The sequence below is a fragment of the Amia ocellicauda genome, chromosome 4 (genome assembly GCF_036373705.1).
Source record: "Amia ocellicauda isolate fAmiCal2 chromosome 4, fAmiCal2.hap1, whole genome shotgun sequence".
NCBI lineage: Eukaryota > Metazoa > Chordata > Actinopteri > Amiiformes > Amiidae > Amia > Amia ocellicauda.
The window spans coordinates 36978357-36997631 of NC_089853.1; the positions used below are offsets into that span (position 1 = coordinate 36978357).

General features: G+C 39.9%; 1 long non-coding RNA gene across 1 annotated transcript; it reads right to left on the reverse strand.

The window, feature by feature from the left end:
* Positions 1-14972: 14972 nt before the first annotated feature.
* On the reverse strand, positions 14973-17445 carry LOC136748342 (uncharacterized). Its single transcript, XR_010816577.1, has 2 exons — positions 16534-17445; positions 14973-15256 (listed from the first exon to the last, which is right to left on the reverse strand). It is a non-coding gene; the product is annotated as an uncharacterized LOC136748342 (long non-coding RNA).
* Positions 17446-19275: the final 1830 nt, after the last annotated feature.

The window sequence follows — 19275 nt, forward strand, 5'->3', positions numbered from 1 at the left end:
TTTGAGACCAAATTGTTTGCTGCAGCTGCTTTACTCTGTGCTCAACCACATGTTGTTTTATTTTTTTTAATGGCAGTCTTGCATTCTGGAAAATTATGTGGAAAACAAATATCATTAATAATGTGGAGAAAAAAATGTGTGGGTTTTACAGTAGGAATTACCCATAACATATGTGAAGATGGCACTTATTCATCTTTAACCAGTAGTTTTTTTTTTCTTATGAGATTAAAATTGTACTTCATTTCTCAACTCAGTTAATAGAGTCTTGAACTATAACATTAACTGGATCATTCAATTTATGAACAAAATCTGCACAATAATACCATAGATCATAAGCGCCGACTTTGCGGGGGCTCAGGGGAATTTTGAAGAGTTTTACATACCGGAGAACCCCCCCCCCCCTACTCTTACCGGAGAACCCCCCCCTTTTACGGAGAAAACCCCGTCAGCACCCAGGGCTTAGTAAGTAACTCGCCCCCCTGGGAATGTCAAAACTCGGCGCCTATGCCGTAGATACAACTGTATTACCTCAGTGTCGGAATGTGAGTCTGCCTCATTGGGGTATAGCTTTTCTTTTCTTTTCCTTTCTTTTCTATTTTGTATTGATGTTTTCTCTTCTTTTTCTAATGTTTTAAGTAGGTCTTCAAGGTCATCTTTGATTTCTAAACAGAAATAAAAAAATTATAAATATACAAAACTAAGCAAAAATGTAGATACGTCTGTCAAATACACATTAATAATAATGATAATAGTAATACAATCTGTAATTAATAAGTAATCCTAATGTACAATATATTTTAAATATATGCCTATATAATTAGAGACAGAAAGAAAAACAAAAATAGAGATTAGGCCTACTTGAAAATATAATAATTTTCGCAGGGCATTCTGTCCATTTGCATTTTGTTTTGTGCGAAAGTCCTCCTACTGGCCATGAAACAATAACTTCTTTGGTTAAATCAAAAACCTTTAGAAAACCTGGATTTTTGATCCACCCCGACAGGCCTATTCCCACAGTTGGGTGGGGCTTGTCATTGAAGAAGTCAAACAGCGCGTATTCCCTAGAAAGAAAAATTAAAGATTTTATTTTTAATAAAAGGTTGCGATTAGATTAATTGGAAACTTTACGTATAAAATGTAATTATGTTTAACAAAATTAAAAACTTAATCAAAACATTTAGTTATACATAAACTGAGATTATTAGTGTGTCTAAATGTTTTTTATTAGTAGTAGAATTGTGTTAAATGTTCCTATGTTGCTACAACTGTTTAAGTAAGTTGTCTTGTTTTAATACTTTTTCTTTGACATCCTGACTACGTTTTTATACTTTTAAAATACAGTTCACTGTGGTACAAGCTTTGAATGCACCTGTCAATTGCATTCTTCTCATATATGTAAGACAATGGGGGAAATGCAGTTCTGAAGCTCCTACACTCACTTCATGTGTAACCATCTTCAACAGAGTAGACTGACATTTAAAAGTATAAGAAAGTGACCAGAATGTAAAAAAAAAAAAAAAAGGAAAACACCTTACTCATACATCTGTAACAATCCAATGGAACATGTATAAAAAAAGTATAATTAAAAACCCTCAGTTATCCTTTTAAGTAACATGAATAACATGGGAACATGATTTACCATCCATGTACCATCCATGTAATATACTGTACCCTGCATGTACTACACAGTACTATACTGTACCATGCATGTACCGTCCATGTAATATAATGTACCATGCATGTACTACACAGTACCATACTGTACCATGCAGCACGCGTGGATATGCTGATACCAAACAAACATGAGAAGGACCGATATTCTGAGGGAGGTGTGTACCACCACAAAGCCACTGCAAGTCTCATTCGAGGTTCAATAGACTTGCACTAGTTGGTCATTCTATGATGCAGGTATGGTTCCAGGAGCTCAACCATGTATTCAAAAGTATTGTGCGTCGGAAATGGGCTTGCCACTCATTGTCGAAGTTGGGCAAAACGTTGGTCCAAAATATCGGTCTCCTCTTCTGGACCCATGTGCTTCTACAGCATGTCGACCCCAAGGTTACAACCTCAGACATGTATCTGTAGACTGCCATGGATCATAAGTGCAGATAAGGTGCAGTCCTCCGATGGCTTTGTATTGCAGCCTTCGTTTTACCAGCCCACGCATTTTGGTTGCAGACACAACATCCATTGCATTTCGATCACTTTGAAAAAGAGACAAAGCAGCAAACACACTTCTTCCATCTCGCACGACATCTTAGTGTAAACAATGGAAGCATGAAAAATGTTACATCCATTGATGCATATCTGCTGTTGCCGGCAATCTCTGGTTTCTGTGTGAATGCATCCTTGTTGGCAATTATCTGGCATTCAAGCCCAGTGCAAATGGGGGGGGAATGGGAAAAAAGCAAAAAAACGTTGTAACAATTTGCCAGCATTTCAGTGTTGAATGGGGCTTTATGCCCTCCGCTTACAATAGTAAGGCCGGCTGCTCTACTAGTGCAGCTAGGAGTGAGGCTGTATGTCTACTTGCACAATATATGGTGTGGGAAAATCAAGAAACTTGCGCCCTCCACGCATTAACGTGGCAGTGAACCCCTGATCCTGCATTAGCAGGGCCACAGACCCACTGAATAACACACAGCTGGCTAGTCGTGAGGGACATTCACGCTGCCTCTGCACAGCACCAGAGCAACAAGCTCAACTGAACAGTACAGAGCAGGAAGTGCACAGCGCTGCTGTCTGAGGATATAACTATAGACGCATCACAGAGGCTGCTTTTGATGCAGACGATTGCATACTAATGCATACGATTTCTTGTGATTTAATGCAGATGTCCTAATAAAGGTGCTTCGCTTTAGGGTGAATTGTATAACAGCACTTTTAAACTTGCAGAACCGAAGATAGACATTTGAAATTGGAAATATATTAATTAGATTCCCCATTTTACATTATTTACATTATTATTACTGCAAAGGGTAAGATTACTTTCAAATAAAATATAGAACCGAACAATAGCCAATCAATATTAATAAGTTATGATTATAAATACAGCGCATACACCTGTAAGCAGATGTAATGTCCTGCGTCACTGGTATGTTTGAGCAGATTTGTTTACTTCCTGGCATGCATTTCGTTTAGGCCGGCTTTTCGCCCGCATATGTGAACGCACTTAGGCCTCCTAAAAGCGCAAGTGTGAACGGGGTGTCTGAAAAAAGCCGGCCTAAATTTGAGGTGGCCCAGGGCTGGCCTAATAAATGTGAACGGGGTCTAGGAGTGAGGCCACACCAGCTCCACAATGTCGTACAAACAAATTATATACACCGCGGGGTGTAGGAGCCAGCTCTTGCGCCACACACAGAACACAAGAGCAGTTGACACCTGCTAATTAGCACAGCAAACGCAGGGCAATGACAGCTCTACCGTGTTAACAAATTAACTATATACACAGCAGAACAGCTCGAGTGCCATCAGCTGGGAACAGCTGCAGTGACGCTCCAGTCTACTAGCAACTAGGACAGAGCCACAGTCCTGCTGTTTACACTAGGGCTGCAACAAACGACTATTTTGATAATCGATTAATCGGATACAAATAATTATAATAAGTATTTTATTAAAGTTATGAGTTTTTCCTCATCTTGTGTAATGCTCTCTTTAAAACAAATTGAGATGGCAGTTATAAAACCAATAGAAAACATATGTGCACAAAATAAAGGGCTTTATTGTATATAGTGAATATATTAACAGGTATATTTACATTGATCTAAAAACACAAAGTTCTTTTACTCTTCACTTTGAAAGGTGCTAAACTCTTTTGATAAATAATGAAAAATAAAGTAAACATTAAATTCAGTGTTTACAGGCTTTTCTACATCAAATAGCTTCCACGGCAGTCCAATACCGAACTGTGGAGGTAGATTTTTTTTTTCCTGAAATGAGACAATATGAGTATGCATAGTAGAACAATATTTCAATTTACATGCACACTGGATGATGCATACGATCACAACTTCAGTGAAAAGAGAGAAACACGAGTGTGTTCATCTTCCCTTTCCCACCTCGCACACTGACTGTGAAACGAGCTCAATTGGATCTGATTTCATGTGCATTATAAATGACCTCGGACAATGAAATACGAGAGGAAGATGTGGACTGGTGGAAAAGCTCATCATCTGCGTGTTTAACCACGAATATAACTATACAACAGAGCAAATAAATATTTTAATAGTAAAATAGAATTTTAAATAAATAGTTTAATGTTGAAACATGCACTCTGCTTTTGTGTCTTTATGGTGAGGTGTAGTTTATGTGCGATATTTTTAATATATTTCGTAAAAATGCTAATTATTTCTTCAGCAGCCCCATTGCAAACTCAAAACAAAACTTCTTGCTTACTTTTTACTGTGTTTGTTTTGACTCTTGCTCGTGGGTATAATAAGATTGTGTTATAAATAAAATGTATAATATGAACATTAATAATAATGTAGTTGAGGAGGTAGAGAAACAGCTGTAGCTTGTTTGACACATACCAGTTCAAGAAACGGAAAGGCTGTGTACTTAGTGCTGTTTTAACGGATCCAAAGTGTCATGTCGTTGACGGACATCTTTTCAGATGTCAGACTATAAATGCCGGACCAGCTGACCTCTTCCTCCCCCGTCATCACAGCTCCGTGTGGTTTCTCTTCAGGTGCTCCTGCGTCATTGCGCTCCCGCCCTGTGTGGGTTCAGCTCTGCACATGTTGCAGCAAACTGTCTTCTGTGCTGTGTTCAGTGTGAAGTGCTCCCACACTTTACAAGACTGTCACGGCCATTGGACCTTTTTTGTTTGTTTTTTATTTTTTCCTTTTTAATTGTTTCTTTATTTTGTCCAATGCATTTTCAGTTATTTGCAATGTATTTGACTTTATGTTGGTGAGCAGTTTTGCTTTAATCACGTTTGTTTTGTTGTTTTGTGCACATGTTTATTTAAAGTTAAGTTTTTTTTGTTTTTGATTTTGTTAAATCACATAAATTTTAAAACTTTTAAGTGATTTTAAGAATTGATTTTAAAAGTTTTTAATCATAAGTATTAAAAATTGAATTGTTTTTATATATGTAATGTAAAATACTACATACAATAAAACAGTATTTCCACGGGTGTAGCTGCAGCCGGCTCCGTCTTTACAGTTTTTTTTTTTGGTAGCTGCGCCCCGGTAGACCCAACTAATCGACGATGAAATTCATTGCCAGCGATTTATAATAATCGACGTAATTGATTTCATCGATTAGTTGTTGCAGCCCTCTTTTACACATATATACACAAAGTGGGATATAGGCAAGACGCACGCACCACAGCAGCACAATGCAATAATAAACAAACTATGTACAGGGCGGCCTCGAAAGGCAACATACCTGGAGGCCGCATGACAGATCCTGGGAACACATTGGCAGGGCTGTCAACAAGGCATAGTCTGGTAGGAAGGGAAAACACAGTTCAGTATAGCTCCATCCAGGATATGCTAACAGTGGCAGACTGGGAAGTTAAATCAGGAGCCAGAGCCCGTAGGCTACTGGGGCTCAACTGAAGCAAACACTGAGTTCCCAATAGAAGGGACCGAGCCCATCATGTCCAACCTGTAGAACCGTACAGATGTGAGCGGCGAAGCTGCAGCCGCACAAATGTCTTTCACAAATGCCAAAAGGGACCACAATGTGGCAATGCCTCAAGTCCAGTGGACCACCAGGTGTCCAGGCACCAGGGTCCCAGTGGACTCGTAGGCCATGGTAATAGTGGCGACAATCCAATGAGAGAGGAGCTGCTTTGAAAGCGCCTGGTCCTGTGTCCACGCTCCATAAGACACAAACAGTTGGTCTGAGTGCCGAATGTCCTTAGTACGTTCCAAATACGATACAATACAATACGATTCCTTTATTGTCACTCAATCATATACACAAGTGCAACAGTGGGTGAAAATCTTGGGTGCAGTTCCAAGCAACATAGCAGAATGACAGTTTCCCTAAATATCTGGATTACACTATTACACATCTGTTACACAACACATTATACAATATACAACTAATTTACAATATACAGTATTCACAAATTAAGGAGACTGTATACAATAAAAATACACTGTACCACCCCCCCCACCATATAATCAATAGAAATAAATATAAAGTGTCATGTTGACATTCAACTGTCGATTGATAGTCAGTTGCTAATATGTTATTACAAAAGTAAAAAATGTAAGTGTAGTCTGAGGCTGAAAAAATACGATGCAGATATATATCGTGAGCAATGAGAGTCTAATTGTTTGGGGGAAGAAACTATCATATTGTCGGCTGGTACGTGTCCTGATGCTGCGATACCGCCTACACGATGGTAGCAGTGAGAGCAGCCCATGGCCTGGGTGGCTGGAGTCTCTGATGATCCTCCAAGCTTTTTTCACACAACGCCTGGTATAGATGTCCTGGAGGGAGGGAAGCTCCCCTACGATGATGTGTCTGGCAGTTCACACCACCCTTTCCAGGGCTTTTCAATTGAGGGTGGTGCTGTTGCCCAGGAATGATGCAGCTGGTCAGGATGCTCTCTACGGTGCTGGTATAAAACCATATGAGGATGTAGCGGTTCATTCCAAACTTCCTCAGCCGTCTCAAGAAGAAGAGATGGTGGTGTGCTTTCTTCACAATGGCCTTGTGGAACCAAGGAACTTGAAACTACTGATCCTACTGGTGCTCCATTGATGGTGATGGGTCTGTGTTCTCTGTATTTTCTCCTGAAGTCCACCACAACCTCCTTGGTTTTACTGACATTGAGGGAGAGGTTATGTTCCTTACACCAGCGTGTCAGAATGTGCACCTCCTCTCTATAGGCGATTTCATCCTTACCAGTGATCAGACCTACCACTGTCATATCATCAGCAAATGTAATGATGGCATTGGAACTATGTGTTGCAACACAATCGTGTGTGTACAAGGAATACAGGAGTGGGCTGAGAACACGGCCCTGAGGGCTCCAGTGTTTAAGGTCACTGGTGAGGAGGTGTTGCTGCCCATTCTAACCACCTGGCTTCTGTTTGTCAGGAAGTCCAGGATCCAGCTGCACAGCAAGCTGCTTAAGCCCAGAGCCCAGAGTTTCACATCAAGCTTGGAGGGCACAATGGTGTTGAATACTGAGCTGTAATCTACAACCAGCATTCTCACATATGTGTTCTTTTTTCCCAGGTGTGAAAGGGCAATGTGTAATGTAAAAGCATCAGTGGAGTGGTTGTTGCGGTAAGCAAACTGCAGTGAGTCCAATGAGGCAGGCAGCACAGAGTAGATATAGTCTCTGATTCCCCAATATATCAATATAAAAAATATAAATACAATTAAAATGTGCTATGCTACCACGCACCGCCATCCGAAATTATCATTAGCAAATGTAATCATAATCATAACTAAACTTAACAAATTGCCATTATTATTACTGCCGGTTCTAGTATTACGGTGTACTGCAGTTCTGCGTGTGGTTTGTCCAAGTGGTGTTGCCGTACCCCAGCAGGAGCCATTGCTCAACTGCTGTGGGTAGGAACCATCAATGTCAAATACTGTACTGTCTCTCTATTTCATTACTTTCAAATGTATTAAAAAGTGAAAAACTAGGCTGCGTCCCACAAACAAAGAGTGTGCACTAGAGTGAGGAGGTTGGCTGTAGGGTGAAGCTAAATGTGATCAATGGGACACACTTCAGCGTCAGCATTCAGCACCTTTACCTTAGACCGAAAAAGTACCTAAGCAGTCTTTTCAAGTCATCTGTCTCTGTGTTTAATTAAAATAATAATAATAATAATAATTAGGAGGTGATATTAACGAACAAGTTATTTCCAAGTTTTATAGGCTACTGCTTCAGTAATGAATTAATTGGTGCCGAAACGTTTTTTGGCTGAACATTCTAATCATATATTTAAATCATGATTATGTAATAATTTTATATTATCTATGTATTATAATTTCCTTGACATAATTTAACAATATCTACTGTTATAGCTAGCATTACATTACATTTATTATATGCACTGCCGCTGCCATATTTTCCCAATTGACTTGTCTCTGCCTTTAACACACAGATTTCTAGGACTTCAGCGTTAAAACACTTCCGTATGAGTGCACTGTTTTGTTCACTCCACCGAAGGGAGCACTGAAGGACAAACAGCTCGATTAGGCTCCTTCACTCGCTCCCTAAGGGATTGGGACAGTCCTTAAGATGGCCACCCTAGTACTTCTGCTTCCGAAAACAGGCCAATTTGCGAGTGCTAATCAATCAACCATCACTAACGTTAGCTGTCATAGCTAAGTTACCTGGAAAGTTAATTAGCCACACATTCACCAGCGACCAACAATGGTGCTCACGGGCGTATGCAACTAACGCCATTGTCTTTATTACGTTATATTTGTCAGAAAGCCCACGTGAAGTCTGAGTAAAGTGTCAATCATTTATGTTGCGCTGCTTATGTAATTGATGTAGACAGCAGTAGCTTTCATTTATTGCATATTCATATAGTATTCTGTATAGCTATGCTTGCTTATGATAGATAGCATTATTAGTGTTTGTTTGATTAAAGTGCAAGCAGTTTTATTACAGTCAGCTTTCATTCACAGTGAGTATCATCGTGAGCAAGAGGACGTTTTTGGGCAGCCTCAGAAAAGAAGAAAAGTAAGTTGAGAACAGTGAGAAAATGAGTACCAGTCAGATGATAGAAGTATACAGTAGTACAAGAGATGACTTTGAAAAAGACTGAATTGCAATCTTGGACACAAACGTGGAATTGTCTGTTTCTATTTCGAAGACAGTGGATATGTGTGCTACTGTTGTTGCGCAATTGCAAGCATTGGGTGTATGGCAAGCCAAATTGTCATTTAGAGATATCTCAAAATACAATTCAATATGTCTTAAATTGAATTTGCGATATCTCAAATGAACTCTATTTGAAAATATCTCAAATTGAATTTGCGATATCTCAAATGCAATTCGAGATATCTCAAATGCAATTCGAGATATCTCAAATTGACTTCCTGTCTAATTTGAGATATCTCAAATTGAATTTATTTCAGCTCAAAAACTGCATGACAGAATTCAGAGTTACAATTATAGATACTTGGAAAGAAGAAATCGTCCATCGGGAGTTAAATTAGATGACAGCAGTGATGATTTAGGTATAAATGCTATTCAGTCATGGTGTTTACTTCATAATGTTCTTCTCATTTTTGGTGATCTTGTAGATAGAAGTGACAAATACTGGCAACTGCTTCTGCTGTTAATACAAATTGTGAATATTGTGTTCTCTCCAATCTTAACAGAAGGTATTACGGTTTATTTGAAACATCTCATTGCAGAACAGCATAAATTGAACCTCGAGAAGGTCTGTTGACAGGAGCAGGTCGCAGCATTACACAATTCTTTGAGTGTGGCACCATGAAAGAGAGCCAACAACCTGGCCTGTCCCCTGGTAGAGTGTGCTGAGATGTGTTTAGGCATAGGAACTTTAGCGCTGAAGAGACGTTATTAATGTTTTATATAAACTGTATTATGTTTTATATTAATAATAATATGCAGACCAAGCAAAGTAAATGTATTATGGTAGCAACAACCATTTTGCAAGTTGTTCAGGGCATACCCTCTAGACATTCCTGTCAATAATAGAAAGGATCAAACTGCAGAGAGAGAGAGGGCCCACAGCTGTTTGTTAAAAGTCTGTTTGTGGACTTAATCGTTTTTCCAGATAGGCAGGAACTGTTTTTGTTAATGAGCGATTGACAGTTGTTAAATGACAACCATGGGATCAGACCTTTCCTAGTATATCAAAGGAAGACATCTGTTCCTTGGATTACATTATTTGTCATTTAGCAGACACTCTTATCCAGGGCGACTTACATTTGTACCCATTTATACAGCTGGGCATTTTACTGGAGCAATCTAAGTGAAGTACCTTGCTCAAGGGTACAACAGCACTGCCCCACGCGAGATTTGAACCCACAACTTACCAGTTAAGAGTTCAGAGCCCTAACCACTACTTCACAATGCTGGATCCCACACCTCTTCCAAGGAAGACTACCATGAACATTACAAGGGTCAGAAATCTGACCTCAAGATAACACTCTGGCAAACCCCCAGTGACAGACCCTGGCCACAGACCCACATGCCCTGCAATGTATAAAAGGCTGTCCACTTCTGCTGTTCAGTAAGTCTCTGCTGAGGTAGAGTGCTTCCATGTCGGGGCCCTTCCAGGCCTGGCATGTTAAATAAATATATTTACCATCTATGCATCCAGACTGGGTTCTTCAAGCAGTCTCATAGGTGAGCCGGATCGCATCCACCACCCAGTGTGCCAGTCATTGTTTGGAAACAGTCCTCCCTCTGGTGGTAGAACCGTAGTAGTCAAACAGCTGATCAGATTTGCATCTGTGCGTAGTCCTCTGCATATAGCACTTCAAGGCCCGGACAGGGCAGAGTGTATGTAGTCTGTGGTCCTCATCCGATGTATGTGGCGGCGGATGGAAAGACTCCAGGACAATTGGTTGGTTTACATGGAACGCTGACACGACCTTAGGCAGGAAGGCCAGGTTCATCCTCAGAGTAACCCTGTCATTGTTTCCCGAGAAAATCAGACAGGTTCTATCATGGGGAGACATTATCAATCTTATCATGACATGCTGAAATAGCAGCCGATTTCCCCTCTTCTAGCACCTGTTGCAGGAAGCACAGGGTTATTGACATGGGGCATGACACCGGGTTCACTTGTCTGACCAGGCACCAGTTCTAGAAGGCTGACCATTCGTAAGTATATTGGGCCCTGGCTAATTGTAGAATTGCTACGACATTGTCAGGCAATCCCAAAGACATTAGGATGTGCCTTTCAGCGGCCAAACCCACAACTGCATCTGCACTGGATTGGGGTACCACAGTAGTCCCTCTGCTTGACTCAGCAAGTCCTGTCGAAGCAGGAGCTGCCATGGATCTGCACTGAGCATCTGCACTAGCATCGCGAACCACTAACTGTCTCGGCCATTGGGGGGCGATCAAGAGGACTTGGGCTCTGTCTTGGTGAATGCTCTCCAGTGTCAGTGGAAGAAGTGGAAGTAGTGGGACAGTGTACAGCTGTTCTTGTGGCCATGGGTGTGCAAAGGCGTCCACGCCCAGGGGACCACCTCCTGTTTCCAGGGAGAACCACAGAGGGCAGTGTGTCGTTGCCCACAAGGCAAAGAGGTCGACTCGAGCTCGTCCCAGCCTTTCCCAGATCTGTTCCACCACTTGAGTATTCAGTCTCCACTCCGAGCTGTCTGGACCTCCCCGGGAGAGAATGTCTGCCGCTGTATTGAACACACCGGGCAGGTGAATTGCTTGTATTGACCGGAGATTGTCCTGCGCCCACAGGAGAAGTCTGCATGTCACATGCTGTAGTCTGGGGGAGCACAGGCCCCCCTGGTGGTTGATGTAAGCCACCACCAAAGTGTTGTCTGTACGAACTAGGACATGTCTGTCTGCCAGCACTGCTTGCAGCTCCTGTAAGTTGATGTGGGTGGACAACCAGAGACCGCTCCACATCCCTTTGACTCCCATCCCATTACAGACAGCGCCCCATCCCATGTTGGAGGCGTCTGTGGTGATGAATTCCCTTCTGTTCGGGTAGCCGACGGAGGAGCTGAGGCGCAGATTGTCTTGATTTTTCCACCAGGACAGCACCTGCCAGCATGTTAAGGTCACTGTCACAGGGTGGTGTTTGTCTCTCGCTGGATGTGCAAGAGTCTCAGGGGGAGAATATTCAAGGAGGCCGCCATCAGCCCCAACAGTTTTTGAATGTTGACCAAGCTTAAAAGAAAAATGAAACTCAACGGAGCTCTCGAAGAAAATTATAAAAATGACAAATCAGGTCTTCTTCAAAACAATAATAAGGTACACTATATAATTAACCCTTAATTAAATGGGATTAATGCAAAATTATAATTAATTCTTGTATAATTTCTTCTTTTCTGAGGAGATTTTCTTACTGGAAGCGTTCACAATAGAGAGCAACTCAAAGTGACCTTTAAAAAAAACAGTGAGAGCGCCCTCATACTCATTATGATACTTCTGTTTATATCTTGAAAATAAAATGAAAACTGGCACATGCAGACGGTTTCACAAGTTCTCTCCCTATATAAAATAATAATAATTTGTCACTGAAACGTTACTCATCTACACACAATCAATAGTACTTTACAAGTTAGCGGGAAAATACATTCTTATTCAACTAATTTCAACACGGTCAAATTAGAAATGAATTAACAATACATCATCAATACATATTACAAAGAGAGTCACAACTGTTTTTATCGTGTAGAATTGCATTTTAAATTTAAAAAAATAAAATAACAGACAGTGTGAAGCGTGACTTACCCTCAGTATTAACAAAAGGCAACTGAGGGATTACTGGGTAATTTCTACATGTGCTCCATTTTAAAGTCACACTTCAAATTAATGACCTCAGATTGCAATTGAAAGAACAACCACCTTACCAGAAACTTTGGTGAAATGAAAAAAAAACAAAAAACCACTTGTTACACCTTTGATAGGCTGACGCATACACTCACCTGAGTCAGTTCTTGAAGGGTTGGTTTACCGCTAAAGTAAACGTGTGGCGAAGGTGAAAAAGCAGTAAGACATGCGACCATAATCAGGTAGCTGCGTCAAACAGTTTTAAAACCTTTACTTTGTAAATACAGCACACTGTTACTTGGTGTTGCTGCATTTATGGAGCTAATGTGAATTCAGCCAACCCGAAGTACTGAACGAATCAAAGAGTCAAAAGAACCGGATCTTCGTACTGAACTGAGTTAAAAGAACCGGTTCTCTGAAAAGATCCGTAATTCCCATCACTACAAAACAAGCCGCATTCATAATTAATGCTCGCCTAAATTCATCAAGGGTTTTGCATTACACCAAATTCTATATCCGACTGGATCTATCAACAATAAAAGTAAAAATAACCCCCAAAATGTATGAAAAATTATACACTCAAAAAAACATATTCATAATAAACTGTATGCGCTGTGATGTAAACTTTAATTTGTATTTTATTCAATACAGAAAAAGTGTCTGAAATAGCGAATCGGTGTAAAACCCTGTCTATACCCCACTTTTTCAACCTGTGGACAATTTCACAGAAGGGTAAATACTAAATAGTGTTCAATTTTAAAATGCTTTATGTATAATTATTTTATGTGATTATGAATGAGAAATTAATCTAGCATTTTAATTCCATGTAGCACATTAACGTCCTAATAATGAAGGAATAAGGGGAAAACACATTTAATTTTTTGTCAAACTATAAACAAATAAAAGGCTGGGTTAGCTTAGCATATTCGTATAGTTGTGTTTTCGCTTCTGCTTGTCTACATGTGATCTCTCGCGTGTGAGCACAGAGCCAGAAAGACTATTGAGGCTACTTTGCCTGCTTTTTCCCTATTGCTCTCCATTCATACTGACTTTGAAAGTGCTTTTGAAAATGCGTTGTGAGAGACACACGAACACCAAACAGATTGAGCAACCTGAGTGTTCTCAGCATTGAGGCTAGAAGGTAGAGGCCTGCATTTCAGCCCGAGCCCGACAGGCCCCGACTTATTGACGCCCCTCGGGCCGGGGGGCTTTGGGCCTGTTTTAGGCTCCTGCTCCTTTTTATATTTTAGACATTAATTAATTAAAATAAACTATGAGATGTTGATGATGGTAAAACAAACATATAAAGACGTTTTATAACCTATCACACTGACACGCATGACAGTCTGCTCACACACACACACGCACACAGGTTTCCCACAGAGAGCTGCTACTGCGCCTGTGCAGACCAGCTCGCACAGTGTTTAGTGACCCCGCCAGCGGCAGCAGCAGAGTCTTCAGCGCAGCTGGAAGAGGACACAAGAAACAGGACTGGACTGAAACCTCCACTGTGGATGCTGTGCTTGTTCTCCACGATGCTCTGTAAAAGACTGTTCTTCTGGCTGTAGCCATGTTAAGACTAGGAGGCTGTCTTGTTTTAAGTTTGATTGGACTTTATTTTCATTAGTCTGTTGGAAAGTATTGGAAATAAGAATGGCCATGTTCTGTGGTGACGCCTTGATTTTTGAGGTCAGATAACCTGCGTGTTCATTCGTTTTTCCGCACGCCATTGCGAGCAGCAGAGCAGCCTGGTCAGCTCGTCAAAAATGCCTTTTTACTGTGGTGGTGATAATAAACATTTAAACTGACATTGTGTGATATGCTTGAACTGTTTTAAATCTATGGATTTTATTGTAGGCAAGTCAAGTATTGATTTGAGAGGCTAAATTGATCAAACGTGATCAACTCACTGTTGGCCGCTGTCCGCTTGGTCGTCACTTTAAAAAACAAAAACTTTAACAAAGAAAAAATGCTCCCAACATTTTTCTAAATTAACTTAATAAAGGAACATAAATAATTAGAACTACTTTGCCATTAAAAACAAAACTGAACTATTTTAATGGCTGCAACAGTAGTATAGGCTGTGTAATGTGAAAAAAAAAAAAACACGGGCTCCAGGCGGACTCGGGCCGAGATTGTGATCAGCTGTCGGGCCAGGGCCGGGCTGGGCCTAGATTTGAGGCCCGTGCAGGGCTTTACTAGAAGGCACTTGGACATGGACAAGTTTACCAAACTTTTTGCCACCCAGCACAAAAACTGTTGTATTCAGCTGTTTTAAAGGTGCAGTTTGAAATGTTGTTATTGAGCCATAGACCACAAGTGAGCACTCATGTATTTTTTATTTTTTTATCTTTTTTTATTGTTGGATTTGGGAACAATTAGAAATTAACACAATTCCATGACTTTAAGCATATGATCAGTTTCTCCAGCTTCTCCCTCTGTTGGTGTTGCTCATTTGTTAATATCTTCAGCATTATTCACACAGTGTGAAATTGCAATGCTGTTATGACAGTTTATCAATTAAGCATTTACAATATAATGTAAGCAAAAAGGGTTTTAATATCCATATTATAATATAATGAGAAAGTATGCAAGTTTTTTTTAATAGAGTTTGTGCATCTCTTCTGATGTCGAAATCTGAGACTATGATGTTTGTGGAATATTTTGCATTGCTGTTAGTATGGTCCTGTCTTAAATTGCACTCTCATGCTCTTCCTCTTGCTCTTGCTCGCTGTCTTTTCCTTTCTTACATCTACAGCACTTCCATATTAGTATTATAGACAGGACAATCAAAAGTACGGTTACGATCAACATTCCAATACCCTGAAATGAAAATGAAACAAGGTCAGGTTTAGTGTTAGGCGACATCATTATTATAAGACATAATGAAAGGAAAACAGTATACAACTAGTTAACTATAAAATAGAGTGATTGCAGAAAGACAGTAAGTCTTTAGCTTTACCTTTAGTCACTGTGTGCTAAAGCTGACAAACATAACTATCATGATTAGGGTTTTTTGCGGGGATGGGGTGGAGGCAGACCTGAGTATTGCATACACACCTGCCAGGATGGCCACAGAAGGTGGTAACATCATAAAACCTGCCTCCCAACAGTATTTGTCTCAACTTATTTATATTTATTTATACAGTAGCATCCACATGTATTCATAAATAAATGATTTTTACAACATATCAATATATGCTTAGCCTAAATATACAGATACATACATACATACATACTTAGCCTAAATAAGATAATTCAAGTATCCATTAAATAAATACACAACAAGGTCCCTGTTACACTAGCAAATGACAGATGCACAAATGGGCTTGGTAATGAACTTCACAGAATGGAAACCCACATAATCTGTAGATCGTAATGCTTCCTTTAACCACTTCCCTGTTTACTGACTTTACAGAAGATGTTTTTGTCTACTATTTAAAATGAAATCTTGTCTTGGCTGAAATCTTGTCTCCCCTACCTGTGAAAAGCACATAGTAATACCTTCTTGTCCTTCTAGAAATATGGGAAATGATAGTTGGAATCTGACTGAGAGCTCATCAACAGGTTTATAAAAGGATGAGATCAAATATATATCTCTTCATTTTCTTAACAGTCTTCCATACATTACTTTCAGCCTGCTGGGATGTTGGTGTCAACCAATGGCAATTATGTTCCCTTTTATTTTCCAGAACACACACAGGAATGTGGATACTTTTTTAAGGGGCAAATCAAAACCCCATGAAGGAAAAAACAACAACACTTCTCCGACATGATTTAGTTTATAAGCTGGTGAAAGCTTGGCATATGTAGTCAGTCAGGTTAAAGGCATATATGAGTCAATGTACAAGTAATGGATGTTAAATATTATAACATTAAAAATATTATCATTAAAGCTCTATTTAAAAATGCATCCAGATCAGTAGTGAAGAGAACCATTAGTGTTAGCCTGTAGTGTCTCTATCCCCTAGATTTATGAGAAAAGGTAATAAACACTTTGAAACTAAATCTCCATTACCATTTTAAAGTTATAACACACACACACACACACACACACACACACACATATAGATATAGATTGGCTGTATTACCTTACTCACCTGTGATTTTGCTTTCCACAGTCTTAACTGTTGCAAAACATTTTCATCTTTAAGTTCATCTTCTGATATTTTGCAAAGGTCCTGTAACACTGGCTGGTTTTGAGAGGAGGTCTGATATATGCCAGTCCCTTTTGAGTTTGCACAGACAAAGTATTTGCCATCAAGGAAAGTTATGAGCAACCAAACCAAACCAGGGACTATTACAGTTATGAAGGATTTAAATTGAATCCAGCCACACTGTTTACAACAGACCTTACAGTCCAATGTAAATGCAAAGAGGACAGGTGCCATCAGCGCCGGCATCACGAAGAAAAAACACGTATACATAGCGTTCCATGTAGGGTTACAAGGACAGCTAAAGTCAATTTCCAAAAACTTTTCGAATCCAAAAAGGATAAAGGAACAAATAACGTTTGAAAACACTGGGCGTTTATTTAGCTCTTGTCTAAGGAGTTTGCTATATTCTTTTTGTGTGGCCATTGTAATTGTTTGAAGCAGTAATCTGAAAGCGCATATCCTGTTTCATATATAATGTACTTGGGAGGAGCCTACCAACAATTTACAAAGGCATTAATTAATTGTTTTTCCTTTTTTTTTTATCAGATTAGAATCTGTGCTTGGTGTTAGTCTTTATGCACAGGACTCATTATGATACTTCTGTTTGTTATCATGAATTACATATTTTTATTAGACTGTGTAAAACATATGATGTTGCTCTGTGTGGCGTTATTGGTATTCATTTTACATATTGGTATATAAGAAAATAAAGTATTGTACATTTGTATTCTTATATATATCACCTTTTTGTTACAATATGTCAAGGCTATAAATAAGTTTGGAGGCCACTATTTATGCATGTGTGTATGTGTGCATTTGTGTATGTGTGTGTATATATATATATATATATATATATATATATATATGTATACACACCAATCAGCCATAACATTATGACCATCTGCCTAATATTGTGTAGGTCCCCCTTTTGTCACCAAAACAGCCCTGACCCGTCGAGGCATGGACTCCACTAGACCTCTGAAGGTGTGCTGTGGTATCTGGCACCAAGACGTTAGCAGCAGATCCTTTAAGTCCTGTAAATTGCGAGGTGGGGCCTCCATGGATCGAACATGTTTGTCCAGCACATCCCACAGATGCTCGATTGGATTGAGATCTGGGAAATTTGGAGGCCAAGTCAACACCTTGAAGTCATGATTCATCAGACCAGGCCACCTTCTTCCATTGCTCTGTGGTCCAGTTCTGATGCTCACATGCCCATTGTAGGCGCTTTCGGCAGTGGACAGGGGTCAGCATGGGCACCATGACTGATCTGCAGCTACGCAGCCCCATATGCAACAAACTGCGATGCACTGTGTGTTCTGACACCTTTCTATCAGAACCAGCATTCACTTTTTCAGCAATCTGAGCTGCAGTAGCTCGTCTGTTGGATTGGACCACACGGGCCAGCTTTCGTTCCCCATGTGCATCAATGAGCCTTGGCCGCCCATGACCCTGTCGACGGTTCACCGCTTTTCCTTCCTTGGAGCACTTTTGATAGGTACTGACCACTGCAGACCGGGAACACCCCACAAGAGCTGCAGTTTTGGAGATGCTCTGACCCAGTCATCTAGCCATCACAATTTGGCCCTTGTCAAAGTCACTCAGATCCTCACACTTGCCCGTTTTTCCTGCTTCTAACACATCAACTTTGAGGACAAAATGTTCACTTGCTACCTAATATATCCTACCCACGGACAGGTGCCATGATAACGAGATTATCAGTGTTATTCACTTCACCTGTCAGTGGTCATAATGTTATGGCTGATCGGTGTATGTATGTGTATATATATATATATACTGTATATGTAGCGTAAGGTACACTTATAAATTTCAATTAAAGAAGTGAATTTATAGTATCACCTTATAACGAATCCTGGAATCTTGTAGAACTCATTATTATACAAAAGGGAAAAACTAATTAAAATTCAACTCTAGATCAACAAATCAAAGACAAATCACTTCCGTGACCAAATCAAAGACCATGGGATCGCATATGATAACACACAAATCGTTAAACAAAAAAGGTTATAAACACATTGACTACAATACCGGTTAGTAAGACGAAGGTGAGTCTCTCATTAGTATTGTTAGTCAGACATTAAATAACTACGCAGGTTAGTATTTATGTCAGGTAACTTCTCGTTATATATATATATATCAGTCTCATTTACGCTTAGGTGCCGAGAAAGATCCTATCATTACTTGTTACCACAATTTCCCTTAACTGATTATTATTCAATGATTAAGGATATGCAGGGCCACCTATAATCTGGTGTCTATTAACTTGTGTCAATTTCAGACTAAACAGTTAAACAGGAATGACAAGATATTTCTCTGCGTTGACAGATTTTATTTCTAAAATTATCAACAAAACAGTTTAATGCAACACACATTTATATTTAAGAAAACTAAATGATATTACACATTCTAGAGTGATGAATCACAGATTAACATTTCAAATTGATTTCTCAAATGTCATGAATCATGAACTCCAAACTGTTAAACTTATCTGAACTTCGTCGCAGAGAGGCCTCTCTGGCTTCGGGCTCAGATAACAGCACACGGCACGAGGTCCGTGTGGTTTGGAACAAAGGCAGTCCGGTTCGGCTTTGTCCAAGAACTTCCACTCAGTCGATGCACCTGGAAGTTGGGGTTTCGCGAAACAGAGTCTTTTCCAAACAGTTT